Genomic DNA, 15,815 nt, shown 5'->3' on the forward strand with positions numbered 1-15,815 from the left:
AACAATAGGAACCATTTATTTCCTTTCCTCCTGGACATCAGATTCGGATGAAGACCAGCCGTGGCAGCAGCAGAACCATGAACAACAGCACCACCAACAGAAGCAGCAACAACTGGAGTGCCAAGCTGCTGCTCACCCACCTGAAGCTGCACAGGCCAGAAGGCTCCAGCACACGACCACATTGCTGCCCGGGATGCAAGGACGCACTCATCTTGGTCAGATTTGCTTAGCCTGCACAATCAAACACTTTGGCCTCGCAAATTCTTATCAGACCATCGACAATGGCCAAGAACCTACGGATTCCTATCACTCTGACCACCATACTGACAATTACAAGTCGCCCTAAGCCCTCAATGTGGAAGTCCCTTTTGCGAAATGACACACGCCACAACTGCAGCAGTTTACCATCAGAATTTTTTATGACAATAAGCAACTGATGGCATTTAAAAAATAAACACATTACACCCAAGTGACTACCCTTGTGACTACTTGTGCATTCTCTTCCTCTTACGCGTGCTCCTACGTGGTACTTCCCCTGTGACTTGGCTGGCTTCCTCTAGGGTTGCGAGCCTGTGAAGGCTCGGCAACAGTCTGCTGCTCCTGCGGCTGTGCAGGGGTTGAGACGCCGATCTCAGTTGGGTGGGGACACTGGTGGGGCTCTGACCGAGGGCTCTGCAGTGGCATGGTTGTGTGAGTGCTTGGAGAGGAGCCCCCACTTCCTTGTTGTATGCCACCAACATCCCTCTCATGGGTCAGCCCCACTTCAGATCTAGCAAGTGGCTGGACAGCACCTTGCTGCACTGCAGGGGGGCCACGAGGACCCGTTTCTGCACTGGAAGTCCTACTCCAGAAGACTTGCATGAAGGTCTGGTTTGTTTGCTCAATAGCTGACCATCGCTCCTCAAGAGATGTCAGTCTATTCTGAACAATTACCATGTTTTCAATACCCTGGTGACTAAGCTCCTCCATGAACGTAGCCATCCTCTCCCCTACCGTAGCCATCCTCTCCTCTACGGTAGCCAGCCTTACCATGGAGGTAGCCATCCTTTTCACAGAGGTTGCCATCCTTTCCATGGTGATGCGTTCATGCGCCAACGCCTCCACAAAGGCTCTGCTCATGTTAGCGATGGACTCCTCCATTCACTCCACACTGGCAGCGATCCTGGAGACAAAACCTGCCAGAGACTCCTGCACCTATTCCTGGAGTTCCAGCATGGCTCTCCTTCTGGATGGACCCGGAGGCACAGGGTCGACATGCAGCGGAGCTGAGCTGGCAGAGTCCAGCACCCTCCGATGAGGACTCTCCACTGCTGTCCCTGTTTCCACCATCTGCTGATGCTCACTTGTGAGCTGTGATACACCAGGTGACAACACTACTCTATGTCCCACGGTCCCACTGAGGTGTGAGTGTCTGCGATGGTGCTGTGTGCACTTAATTCTGCTGACGCGGCGCCCTCAGATGTTGCAGCTTCCTCTTGAGGTGTCTGGAAGCTCAGGCTCTTCCTTTTGGACAGTGGGGATGGGGGCTGTCGATGGTCCTGTGGGGCAGTAAAGGAAAGAGTTAGAGATGTGAGGTCAAGGTTACATGCACATTGAATAGTGCAGATTATCATAAGTCAATCTCTTAGATCATCAGATTCATTATCAGTGACTCATGCAATGTCAATGGGAGAGATGCCAAACTATTCTGTCACCAGATTGCTGTGATGCGCCTGCCTGTCCGTTCCCCACTTGGGAATCGTCCTCGATCCCGGCAATTTCCAGGGCCGCCTCCTCCGAGGTAGTGAGCTGGGTTACTGAGGGTGGCCCTCCTCCTGTTCTCACTCTTTCCCTCTTATTGTGGGCTCTCTTTTCCTGCAATGAGGGACACAAGTGGAGTTTGGCTGAGAATGAAGGAGTGAGTGCAGAGATTCCATGGCATAGATGCTTAGAAGGAGACAAAAGGCCCGCCCTGTGTGTTGTAAGTTGTTGTCATTGCATCACAGTGATAGAAAGTGTGAGGGATGCATGGTCGAATAGTTAAGTGAATGTGACCATAGAGAGAGAGGGAATGGGTAAGGGTGCAGGGATGTAAGTGTCAAGTGGGATGTGGAGGAAGAGGTTGGTAAAGCAGAGTGCTGGTGAGGAGAGGCGATGGGGATCAGATTGAGGGTGATGGGAAAGTCATACTCACTTTTCCTGTGCGGAGAAGGTCATGAAACCTCTTCCTGCATGGCAGCCAGGTTCTGCGGCAGATGGGGATGGAGTTGACCTCCTGGACCACTTGCAGCCACACAGCTTTAGTCTGCTGGGGTGGCTTTTTTCTCCCTGAGGAAGGGAAGAGCACCTCCTTGTTAGATCTTGCTCCCTGCACCAGAGCTTGGAGGGAGGGCTCATGAAAGCGAGGTGCACACTTTTGCTTGCTGGTGGACATGGTCGGTAAATGAAGTCCTTCATACAATGTCCAAAGCGTTTCCAGTCTCCAGAAGAAGCAAGGCTGCTTCCAGGCCTTAAATCCAGCAGCACTGATGACGTAAACGGAGGCGACTTTCGGGATGGAAAGAGTAATTGGGCCAGAGGTTCCCACACGCTGGAAATCAAGTGCCCAATCAGGGGAAAATCGCACTTTTTCCCCACTTCACATCGGAGTCGGGGTCTTGACACGAAAACCACCTGACACGCCCCAGCCTGACCCCAGTGGCAAAATCCAGCCCTATGACTCTAATGGTTGGCCCCGAATAGGTAACTTTATTAAAACAGGACAATGGTCAACCCTGGATAAATGATCTTGATTAAACCTTTTAAGGATGACACATGAGGTAAAGGACATCTGCCCTTTGAACATAAATGGTAAACTCCCAATAACTATTGCTGATGTGGCAGTAAGAAGTGCAGGGGTCAGCTAAAAGATGATTAGTGATAATTAACTTGGATCAACAAAAACCTTACGAAATACAACTGAAAAAGTGTATCAATATTGAAGTCTCGAATGAAATAGCAGACTCGATTTAATCGGGCAAAGCGATTCTCGACTACAGGGGCGGCTCTGTAGTCTTCCACTCTTTGTACCTCAGGGATCGAAGGTAATTTGATATTTGATGGATGTCCTGTATAAGAAAATTTTAAGAACTGTAATACTGTAGCGAAGTTAAGATTTAAAAGTAAGGTTCTCTGTTCAAAATAAGATCGTATTTTTTCACTTTTTAGAACTGTTAATGTTGCGATTGACTGATTCACCAACTGTAAATTGCATGTCGGTTCTTTTAATAAATCTCTCTTTTTTTAAAAATTGTTTCACATAAGTCTTCTGTATCAATAACTCACGAACCCAATCTCTGTATACTCTTTGGTGAAGAGGTACATTTCTGAAGGGAGATCTCCGGACCCTCATAATATCTGGGATGTTACAGTCTGGCTAAACTTATTAAAAGTGCTATCTGGAGGATGGTAACATTCTCAGGTTGCTCCTTTCCTTTAGGGAGAGATAGACCAGACCTTTAGACCCAGTTAAGTGTATTTAGGTTCGGCTACCTCAAACTTTAGTTGAAAGTGAACATCTTGAGAAATACGCCTGATCCGGGATAGCCCCAAAGGGGCTAGGACTAGTAAATATCCTTTTAGAGATAAGGAGGTACATTGTTCCTTCAACTGAAATTACCTTGTAGACTAATTGTAGCCCTTGTGGTAGGCAATATGAGTTGGGAGAGTAGATTTGAGGAATTAGATGCTTGAGTGTTTAGAGGTTGCCCTTTTCAGAAGTGAGTTCCTCTGACACCCAGATTCTGAGAAAGAGAATGAGAGGGACAGATGTGAGTGAAGGTTCTATGAGTGATAGATGATGTGTATTGTATGAGTGCCTTGTCTTGCCTTAGCATAGGAGGTAATTGAACCTCTTCCAGCACTGTGTGGAGGTAGCAGTGAGTATCTCTGCCATCTCGCCCTAGACAGCCTACACCACCCTCTGTGGGGCTTCCTGCCCTCAGTGTCCAACAGTCTTGCTCTTCCGGCTCTGACTTCACCAGGGACGCATCTAAGAAACTAGGAGCCATTCCAGGCACTGACGTCCTCAAGGTTGCCTCTGCTTCAGCCATTCATCCAGAAAATTAACTGGATTCAGCCTTCTAAATGTTAAGAGAAATATGGAGCAAGTTATTAGGGAAATGCCATTGAAGCAAATAATATAAGTGGGTTCAGAAGAAAACTGGAGGTGACTGAGAGATATGGTGACCAGGCAGCGCTCAGATCAACCTATCACCTTGGGGCATTTGGGCCAAGTGGTCTTTTACTGCTGTTAAGCTGGCCTCTGTTTATAATAGGCTCTGTGGAGTTCTGTGACAGTGCACAATGTTACTGTGCTGGCAGCAATATTTCTGGGACAAACACTTCAAGTCTGCATACACCTAAGCTATCTATTTTCTGTCCATTATAGTCCTTCAGCAGTACTGACTTTTTCTGTATTTTGGGCTTTTCTTTCATATTGTTAATGTCACTCATACTGATTAAGTTTGCTTTTGCCCCGTGTCTAGTTTCAAGGTAACTAATGTTTCATTTACCTGCAGTGGGATCATCCATTTGTCCTCTTTTACTGCATTAACTTTATGTTCAGCATTGTCCATTTCTGAGGGCTGCACATTTTCTGTATCCTTTTTGATATTGTCACATGACACCATTCCTACAAAAAATGTCTCACTTAAATCAGTGTCCTCAATTACATTAACTCGTTGCCCTTTCTTAGTTTTTACTTTTGAATAGCATTGTTTGGCAAAGTGATTCTTTCCATTACACTTTGTGCACATTTTTCCAAACGCTGGGCATCGTCTTAACTGATGTTTGTAACCACAGCATTTACAATTTAAAATGTCATCCTCCGATTGCTTTTCATTTCTGTTCTGCCCATGTTTCTTCCCCTTGTAGGACACAGCACCGACAGCAGCATTATCACTCATTACAATCGCATCATTATTGATTTCACTGAAAGTCTTCGCGTGCTTTCGAGCTAGCCCGCTGGCTTGGCATATTTTCACTGCATTTTCCAAATTTAGTTCGGTTTCTCTCAACAGACATTCCCTGACTTTTTTATCATGAATACCAAACACAATCTGGTCATGAATCATGGATGATTTCAGCTCAGAGAAATTACATGTCTGTGCTTTCAGTTTCAGATCAGTTATAAAGCTATCAAAAGTCTCATTTTGCTGCTGTGTCCGAGAACAGAAGATGTATCTTTCATAGGTCTCATTCTTTTTGGGAGAGCAATGTGCATCAAATTTTTTTAGCACATCTTCTAATTTTTCTCTGTTCTCCTCTGGATTAAATACAAATGTATTAAATACCTCTATCGCCTGTGGGCCTGCAACCGTAAGCAGCAACGCTATTTTTCTTGCGTCTGGCTTTGTACCGAATCCGATGGCTGCAATGTAGAGTTCGAATTGTTGTTTAAAAGTCTGCCAATTGTAGTCGATTTTTCCTGTGAGTTTCAAACGCTCTGGTGGCTTCAAATTCTCCATGTCGCTTTTCACAATTTTTTAGCAGATATTTACAACTCTTGGTATCCTGGTACCATCTTATGTTTATTAATAAATAGACATTCTTATTATGAACAAAGCTAGCTTTTGCTAGACACTTATATTGTGCACATGTGTACTAGGTACAGTATCTGTAGAGGCTTCCATCTTGACTGCTGCCTTGTGGGTAGCCTAGTGCCTCATGGGTAATGTAGTCTTAATATACCTACAGCTGGGTAGTGTAGTCTTATACATACAGCTATATACAGCTCTACACCGCTCTACGGCTCCACCTAGTGTCCACTATAGAATGACATGTTATTGATCATTACAGTAATCAGACAACAATTGACACCAAGACAAAGTAAGAGATACTTAGAGGGGTGACAAAAAGCTTAGTCAAAGAGGTAGGTATTAAGGAGAGTCTTAAAAGAGGAGATTGAGGTGGAGAGTTTTAGCGAGGGAATTCCAGAGTTTCAGGCCTGTCTGGGCTGATGGCACGGCCGCTATTGGTGGATGAGGTGGGAGATGGACAGGAGCCAGAGTTAGAGGAATGCAGAATTCTCAGAGGATCTGTTTTTGGTGGTGTTGCTTGAGGGAAGAATGTTGGAAAGTACAACTCCCTGCTTTTCTTCAAATAGTGCGACAGAATCTTTAACGTCCACCTGAACCACTGGAACAGGCAGATGCTGCCTTGGTTTAACACCTCACCTGGAGGTTGGCACAGTGGAAGGTTTCCAGCAGGGTAAGAGTCGGTTCATGAAACATGGGCCCAGAAATTGGGGTCGGAGGCTTCCCGTGGGTGAAAGCCCCCGACCTGCACTTACCTAGCACGCCTGCCATTGTGTTGTGGGCCCGCATGGGATTCTGATCCTGGGCATCCTCCAGCTGCCGGCACGCAGTGTTTGCATATCCCAGGGGTGCAGTTAGTTTGAAACGTCCCCTGGGATCATGCGGGCCATGGAGAGCCAATCGTAGCAGGGAATCTCCATTCATAAATTTGACAGGAAGACCTGTCAAATCTATGAATAGAGATCAGCCCCAATACCGAACTAAAACTTCAAATACATTTTTAAAAATACATCACATTTTAAAAATAACTATAAATTACATGAAGTAACTATTTGAAACAATAATTTAAATTTTTGAAAAAATTAATTACTGTTTTTAACGGGGCTAAAAATAAACTTACCTTGCTTTAAAGTATTTAAAAATAATAAAACTGTGAAAAAAATGTTTTAATTGTACTTAATTCACCACTTACCTTGTTAAAAGCAGGCCTTGCACTTGCTTTTTAAACGCGCAGCTGCTGGAGACTTACCCTCCCGGAGAAACCTGTAAAAAAAATGGAAGTTCCAGGCATACGCGCTGCCTCTCCGGCGCACGCGTTTGACCTGTGAACCCCTTCCATCAAGGGAACGGAAGTTCCGGTTTCCAGCGCATGCGCAGTGCATGTATGAAACCGGCACTTTCGTTGGCCCTATGCATGAGCACACAGCGCGTACTCACCCATGGGGACCCGAATTTCTGGCCCATGGTCTTTCAGAATGCTGAGAATACCTTTGTGATGGGTCTTCTTTTCTGCTTTAAGGATATGTTTGTAGTGTATATACCTTTAAGAGAGAACTACTTTTAAAGCTCCTGTATACTGTAGTACCGGCAGTGACCACACCTGTATATAAGCTTTGAGCAGGCATCTGTACTGTTAGTTTTTAGACTACCCTCATCCAGTAAACACCTGTTGATTGTTGATCTGCAGTCTCCGTCTATTTATTGAAGAACACCATACCTTAAGATTCACGGATTCAACAGTGGCGACGAGGTCGATTCGAATCTACCTGCAACTCTGCATTTCCTCCCAAGGATTCGCTCCGGGAGGACAGTGGAAGAAAGTCGAGGCCAGAAGCACGGGCGTCGACCATGAGCAACCGCCCAGTCATCCGGCAGAGAGTGAACATCGCAGGGGAGGCTGTTGAGAGCTGGGATTGGTTCTCCAGCCACGACGATCCAGCAACAGACTGGCAACAGGTACAGTGCAGACCCTTCCCGGACAGCGGCGGCTGGAGCCGACCGACGGCACAGAAAAGGCCGAGCAGCGTCGACGGGGTAAGAGAGAGGATAAAGCGCACAGGGCGCAGCCGGGGGTTGAAGACCGAGCGGCGTCGACGGAAAACAAAAAAGAGAGAGAGGGTAAAGCACTGCCGGGGTTTAGGACTGAGCGACGGCAACGAGGGAGGCGCACAGGAGAACGCGCAGAGCGCAGCCAGTGCTCAAGGGCTGAGCAGCGTCCGCGGGGAAAGAAAGGAAGCACGGGAGACGCCATTGAGCCGCGGAGAAGAAGGGAGAGCACGGGAGACGCCATTTTTGAAGCCGCAGCGGAGAAGAAGGGCGAGCGCAGGAAGAAAGAAAAGCGCGGGAGATGCCATTTTGAGCAAGCGGAGAAGAAGGGAGAGCACGGGAGATGCCATTTTAGCCAGTCTAACCACACCCAGGGACGCCGAAGAGTGGCAGTGTCACAGCGTTCGACAATGAAGTCGAAGATTGGGCGACATATGTGGAACGCATTGAGGTGTACTGCAAGGAGAATGAAGTGCCAGATGCCAGGAAAGCACTGGTTTTGTTGAATTCCATGGGTGCAAAAACATATGGCTTACTGCGAAACCTAATAACCCCAGAGAAGCCAGTGGATAAGGATTTCGAAAGCATAGTGGAAATCCTACAGGACCACTTAAACCCCACACCGCTGCTGATAACAGAAAGATTAAAGTTCCACAAAAGGAACCAGCAGAAAGATGAAAGAAATGCTGAGTATTTAACACAACTGCGCAAGCTATCGAAACACTGCCAGTTTGGAATGGGACTAGCAGATACGTTAAGGGACAAGTTTGTGTGTGGGCTTCAAAGTGAAGGAACCCAGAAACGGCTTCTATCAGAAAAGGATCTTACGCTTATCAAGGCTTTCAGCATGGCAGTATCACACGAAGCAGCCGCATGGGGCACTGCAGAGATACAACGGAGACCGCAAGAATATGGCACCAATGAAATGTCATATGGAGCAGGGAAGTGTTATCGCTGCGGCAGAACAACACACGACCACAAGGATTGTTGGTTCAAGGACCAAGTGTGCAGACAGTGTGGAAAAGCAGGACACATAGCAAGAGTCTGCAGGTCAGGGAAGAAAACCAGCAGCAAGAAATCTCCACAGGAGAAGTACAAAAAGGTACATAAGGTGATGGACAGTAGTTCAGACGAACAGAAAAGTGATACAGACTCCGGAAGCAAGGAGCTGGGTTGTCTGACACTACATAATGCAATCAAAATGGAGGATCACCAGACTATCTGGGTCACGCTCAAGATAGACGGAGTCCAAGTGAAAATGGAATTGGACACAGGATCAGCCCTAACAGTCATTAACCGAAGGGACTACAAGCGGCTATTCTCACATATACCCTTGAAAGCTACAGAGATTGTCTTGAAGACGTACACGGGGCAAAAAGTCTACCCCAAAGGAAAAATAAGGGTGAATGTGATATACAAAGGCCAGGAAATACCAAAAATGGACCTATATGTATTGCCAGATGGAGGACCACCACGACTAGGACGTGAATGGATCCGGAAGATACAATTAGATTGGCATTCCATACAGGCACTGAAGGTTGAGGCCAGAAAGGATGACGACGTCACACCTGGACGACTGTCAAAAATGCTAACTGACACACAAGAGGTGTTCCAGGAGGGACTCGGAACACTAAAAGGCATAACAGCGACGATTAAAATGGAGGAAAATGCAAGCCCTAAGTTTTTTAAGGCCAGACCGGTGCCTTATGCGATCCGACTAGCCGTCGAAGCAGAGCTGGAAGGTTTGGAACGTTCAGGAGTACTGTCCAAAGTGGACTGGAGCGAGTGGGCTACACCCATCATTCCTGTAATGAAGAGGTCGCTGAGTAATACACCTGGGGAACCAAAGAAGGTCCGCATCTGTGGGGATTTTAAGGTGACAGTGAACCCAGTCCTTCACACGGTACAATATCCGCTTCCACGGATTGAAGATATTTTCGCCTCGCTATCTGGAGGAAAACGCTTCACTAAGATTGATCTGCCCAGGCGTACCTGCAAATGGAGGTAGAAGCCTCGAAACAATACCTCACGATCAACACTCATAAAGGTCTCTACCAATACAACCGGCTGGTGTTCGGGGTAGCATCGGCTCCGGCTATTTGGCAAAGGGCAATGGATCAAGTCCTGCAAGGGATTCCAGGGACCCAGTGTTATTTGGACGACATCCTGCTCACGGGCGAAAATGACAGTCATCACCTCGCCAACCTGGAAAAGGTGCTCACTAGACTGAAGGAATATGGGCTACGAGCTAATCACCACAAGTGCGAATTTTTCCAGAAACAGATCTTGTATTGTGGCCACGTTATTGAAGAAGAGGGGTTACATAAGTCCCCTGAAAAGACTGAGGCAGTAGTCAAGGCTCCAGCACTGGAAAATGTGTCACAACTGAGGTCGTTCCTCAGGCTGGTGAACTACTACCATAAGATCTTACCAAATTTGTCTACAGTATTACACCCACTGAACACCCTACTGCAAACGGGGTACCATGGAAGTGGAATGACGAATGTAAACGAGCTTTCCAGAAGTGCAAAGAATTGATCACATCAAAAGAGGTGTGATGCATCGCCCTATGGTATTGGAGCGGTGCTGTCGCACAAATTCCCAGACGGGTTGGAGAGGCCAGTAGCCTTTGCGTCTCGGTCACTAACCTCAGCCGAGCACAACTGCACCCAGGTTGACAGGGAGGCCCTCAGCCTAGTATGGGGAGTAAAAAAATTCAACCACTATCTGCATGGGCAGAAGTTTACCTTGCTGACTGACCACCAACCACTTGTCTCCATCTTTAATCCAAAGAAGGGCGTTCCGGTGATGACTGCACAACGGCCACAAAGATGGTCCCTTTTTCTAGGGGCGCACCAATATGAAATCGAGTATAAGGGCACGAAACAGCATGGAAACCAGCAGTGGACCCTATCCAACTATTTTATTCGTCGATAATTGAACGCTTGCCAGTAACTAACGCGGATATAGAGAAGGAGACCCGAAATGATCCGACACTGTCTCGGGTATATGATTTGACGGTGAAGGGATGGCCAACACATGGCGACTCACTGTTGCCAGCATTCTCATCCAGAAGAGAACAGCTGTCAGTATGCCAGGGGACAGTGATGTGTGGATCCCGAGTGGTAATTCCACTCAAGTTAAGGGAGAGAGTGCTCAATGAGCTTCACGAAGGCCATCTGGGAGGGGTGAAAATGAAAAGCCTTGCTCGGGCTTATGTGTGGTGGCCGGGGATTGATCAACAAATCAAGGACCTAACAAAGAGCTGCTCAGGATGCCAGAAGGTCCAAAATGCCCCACCACATGCCCCCCTACACCCATGGGAGTGGCACTCCTCTCCATGGCAACGGGTGCATATTGATTTTGCTGGTCCATTCATGGACTCAATGTTCTTAATAGCAGTGGATGCGCACTCGAAATGGCCTGAGGTAATCAAAATGTCCTCCACCACTACGGAGAAAACGATTGCAGTCCTACGGACAATATTTGCCAGGAACGGCTTGCGAGAGCAGATTTGCTCTGATAACGGACCACAGTTTGTGTCCGAAGAGTTTCGGAAATTTATGAGAAGGATTGGGGTAAGGCATTACACATCCGCCCCGTATCATCCAGCCACAAATGGATTGGCTGAGAGGTTCGTACAAACCTTTAAAAAGGCAGTAAGGGCCATGTGCGATGATGACATTCCACTACAGCATAAGGTGGACAATTTCCTGTTAGCCTACAGAAATGCGACACATGCAGTTACCAACCAGACCCCGGCCATGATGTTCTTTAACCGAAGGTTGAGATCTCGTCTGGATTTGCTCAGACCAAATGTGCGAAGAAATGTTGAGGATAAGCAATTCCAGCACATCAATGAGAAGCCGACAAGGAGCTTCAATGTAGGACAACCTGTCTTGGCCCGCGACTACCGAACAGAGAAATGGCAACCCGGAACGATATGCACACGGCAGGGGCCACTAATGTACACAGTGGATGTCGGGGAGAACATTGTGAGACGCCATGTCGACCAGATCCTAGCGTCACAGGAACGAGTCAACCCCATGTCTCGCGTACCTGGGGATGAACCCGACATACCGGTAGCATCTATCCCAGAAACAGTAGCAGCGGAAACTGATGAACTAACCAATGACAGGGGGCCAGAATCGCCTCCGCACCAAGAACAAGACACCCAGGAAAGGCGCTATCCAGAAAGGATCAGGAAGCCACCCCAAAGACTGAATCTATAAATGGACAATTTCAGTTAAATGTGCATGTTAAAGTGTTAACTGTTATTTGAATGTTATGGTACTGTTAATCTAAAAGGGGAGGAATTGTAGCGTATGTACCTTTAAGAGAGAACTACTTTTACAGCTCCTGTATACTGTAGTACCGGCAGTGACCACGCCTGTATATAAGCTTTGAGCAGGCATCTGTACTGTTAGTTTTTAGACTACCCTCATCCAGTAAACACCTGTTGATTGTTGATCTGCAGTCTCCGTCTATTTATTGAAGAACACCATACCTTAAGATTCACGGATTCAACAAGGCTCTCCTTCTGCATGTTGGAGTGGGGAATCATCTGGCTCACAGCCAGCAGAATCCCTGTGGAGGACGAGGTTGGCGATCCTGTTTAGTAGATTGTTACTTGGACTGCCAATATGAGAGGGGGAGCATTTTAGAATTAGCACTGACCTTTTTAGTGAGGAGACTCCCATTTTCGAATGGAATACAAGAGTGAGAAGGAGGAGTAATGGGCGAACCAAGAGGCAGACTGTTCATATCATTGGGAGTGCGGGTGGTTGAGGTGTTGCTGTGCATTGGGTGAGAAGACTAAATGGCCAGGAGCTAGTGCATCAGCCAGCATGAAGGAGACGAGTGTAAGCTTAAATTTTGCAGTCATACTCTTTGCTTTTGCAATGGTTTTTGCAGAGGTCACCATTCGAGACTTGTCAGATACTGATGCAGTCCATGTCCATATGCAGCAAGACCTGGACAACATTCAGACTTGGGCTGACAAGTGGCAAGTAACATTCGCACCATACAAGTGCCAGGCAATGACCATCTCCAACAAGCGAGACTCTAACCATCTCCCCTTGACATTCAATGGCATTACCATCGCTGAATCCCCCACTATCAACATCCTGGGGGTTACCATTGATCAGAAACTGAACTGGACCAGCCATATAAATACTGTGGCTGCAAGAGCAGGCCAGAGGCTGGGAATTCTGCGGCGAGTGTCTCACCTCCTGACTCCCCAAAGCCTTTCCAACCTCTACAAGGCACAAGTCAGGAGTATGATGGAATACTCTCCACTTGCCTGGATGAGTGCAGCTCCAACAACACTCAAGAAGCTCGACACCATTCAGGATAAAGCAGCCCGCTTGATTGGCACTCCATCCACTACGTTCAACATTCACTCCCTCCAGCACCGGCGCACTGTGGCTGCAGTGTGTACCATCTACAAGATGCACTGCAGCAACTCGCCAAAGCTCCTTCAACAGCACCTTCCAAACCCGCGACCTCTACCACTTAGAAGGACAAGGGCAGCAGATTCATGGGAACATCACCACCTACAAGTTCCCCTCCAAGCCACACACCATCCTGACTTGGACCTGTATCGCCGTTCCTTCACTGTCGCTGGGCCAAAATCCTGGAACTCCCTTCCTAACAGCATTGTGGGTGTACCTACACCATATGGACTGCAGCGGTTCAAGAAGGTGGCTCACCACCATCTTCTCAAGGGCAATTAGGGATGGGCACTAAATGCAGGCCTAGCCAGCGACACCCACATCCCATCAATGAATTAAAAACAATAAAAAAATTAAAAAATTGTGTGACCAGAGTCTTCATGGCCATAGGGTCCAGGAGTCGGGAGAAAGCCTTAGTTAAAGAAACTGGATGGAGGGGAGGGCGTGACTCAGCTAGTCTCAAATGGATTTTGATGAATTTTGTTTTCTTGCGGCAATGTACAGAAGGATTTGTTGAAAGAGAAGCTCGATCAGCTTCAATGTCACTTCACGTGGGGCCCACAGAAAGAAAACATTGACTTGGACGATATGAAGCAAAGATTGCAAGATTCAATACAGACTGGTGTGAAATATCAGGCCATGCCACACAACCATCTCGCTTTTGTAAACTGTCTGCAAGGCAACTGTGAAGAGGCAATTCAAAACTTAAAGGAAGCTGAAAAGATTCTGAGGGAGAATCATGAACATGAATTTGAAAGAAGAAGCATCATCACCTATGGAAACTATGCCTGGGTATATTATCACATGGGACAACTGACAGAGGGCCAGTCCTACCTCGACAAGCTGGAGATGATCTGTAAACAATTTACTAATGGCTCTCGGTATACAGCACTGATACCTGAAGTATACGGAGAGAAGGGTTGGTCACTGTTGAGTTCTGCTGCTCAATACTATGAAGAGGCAACGGAATGTTTTAAAAAGGCTCTGGAGGAAGATCCTGATAACACTGAATGGAATGTCGGTTATGCGACTGTTCTGTTTCGTCTAAAAGGGTTTTCTGGTACCCCAGAGAGTGGTGAACCCAGTTAATCAATGAAGCAGTTGCGACGTGTGCTGGAGCTTGATCCAGATGACTCTGTAGCCATGGTGCTGTTGGCTCTAAAACTACAGGAGTTCAATCAAAAGGAGGAAGCTCTCAAATTAGTTGAACAAGCATTGCAGAATTCCCCTGATCTTCCATATGTAACTCGTTATGCAGCAAAATTTTTGAGAAGAGGAGATGTGGAAAAAGCTGTGGGGCTGTTGAAGAAAGCATTAGAAATTAGCCCAAACTCTACCTTCTTACACCACCAAATAGGTCTGTGTTACAGAAAAAAACTATTTCAACTGATCAAATATCCAGGCAGCAAAAACCCTTGCAATCCTGCTTTTCAACGGAAAGCTGAGTTGATCAAACTATGTAAGTATCATTTAGAAAAGGCATTTGAGCCCCGCCTAATAACTTTTATTAATGCAAATCTGGATTTTGCAGGAATCTGTTCATTAAATGGAGAATATTTCAAAGCAGAGGAGATCTGCAGCAATCTACTGAAATTAGAGGATATTCATCCTGATAATAAGCAGGCAATATGTTTACAGGCTGGTTTATTTGAACTGCGTAATAATAGATCTGAATCAAAGGCTATCACCCATTTTCTGGAAGGACTGAAATTTGAACGTGGCACGAGAGATTGGGAATTGTGTCGTGATAACTTGAGAAAGATTGCAACAAAACAATGTGACAGGAATCCCAGAGACAGCAAAGCCTTTGGTGTTCTTGGGTTACTGCACCAGCTGGACGGGGAGAAGTGTGAAGCTATTGAGTGCTTTGAAAAGGCCTTGGAGTTTGATTGTGGCAATGAAGAATATCTAAGTGCTCTTTGTGAATTACGCCTTTCTATCTAGGTCAACGCTGACTTTCCCAGCTGAAACTACACACAGCGGGGTCGAGTTTCTGCTTTGGGCACAAATTGTGCTTGAAATTGCACTGGACAGCTTACAGTTCAGGTTTCTGCTAAAATATGTTTGAATATTCACAAACATAATGGCCCAGAACTTGGTGTCGGGGGCTTGCCGCGCGTGCAAGCCCCCGATCTGCACTCACCCTGCGCGCTGACATCTGAAGCCCGGGCCTGCTTGCATTTCCTGTCACAGGCCCGATTCAGATGTCAGCGCGCAGTGCTTACCTGATCCAGCGGCACAGTTAGTGCGATGTGCCGGCTGGGATCAGGTGAGCACTGTACAACCAATCAGGGGAGGGGAAGGTTCAATCATGAGTTTGAGAGTAAGAACTGTCAAACTCATGAAAACTACGGGGGCCCAAAACACTATTTAAACTTTAAATAAAAATTTAAAAAACATCCCAATCATTAAATTAAGTATAAATAAGTTTTAAAAAATAATTTAAAGAATAATTTTTTTTTTTGAAAAAAATAATTTTTTAATAAAAAGGGTCTAAAACTAAACTTACCTTATTGTAGATTCTTTAAAATAATAAACCTGTGGGAAAATTTTTTCTAAATTACACTAAAACACCACTTACCTGTAAAAATAAATACTTACGTGTGCTTTTTACAAGCGTAAAGACCGGAGGCCTTTAGACATGCGCAAATCCCCCAAAACAGAGGAAATCCAAGACGCACGCGCTGCCCCCTACAGCGCACGCGCTAGCCTCTTCAACTCTTGGGTTAGAGGAGAGGAAATGCCGGTTTTCAGCGCATAC

At 46.5% G+C, this 15,815-nt stretch overlaps 2 pseudogenes; both read left to right on the forward strand.

Moving 5' to 3' along the window:
* The first annotated feature begins 13,235 nt into the window (after positions 1 to 13,235).
* Positions 13,236 to 15,216, forward strand: LOC147080434 (interferon-induced protein with tetratricopeptide repeats 5 pseudogene; annotated as a pseudogene).
* LOC147080435 (antiviral innate immune response effector IFIT1 pseudogene) lies at positions 13,559 to 14,143 on the forward strand (annotated as a pseudogene).
* Positions 15,217 to 15,815: the final 599 nt, after the last annotated feature.

This window comes from Somniosus microcephalus, unplaced genomic scaffold (assembly GCF_052327205.1).
Source record: "Somniosus microcephalus isolate GS21.2 unplaced genomic scaffold, FLI_Smic_1.0 scaffold1603, whole genome shotgun sequence".
In the NCBI taxonomy this organism is placed as follows: domain Eukaryota; kingdom Metazoa; phylum Chordata; class Chondrichthyes; order Squaliformes; family Somniosidae; genus Somniosus; species Somniosus microcephalus.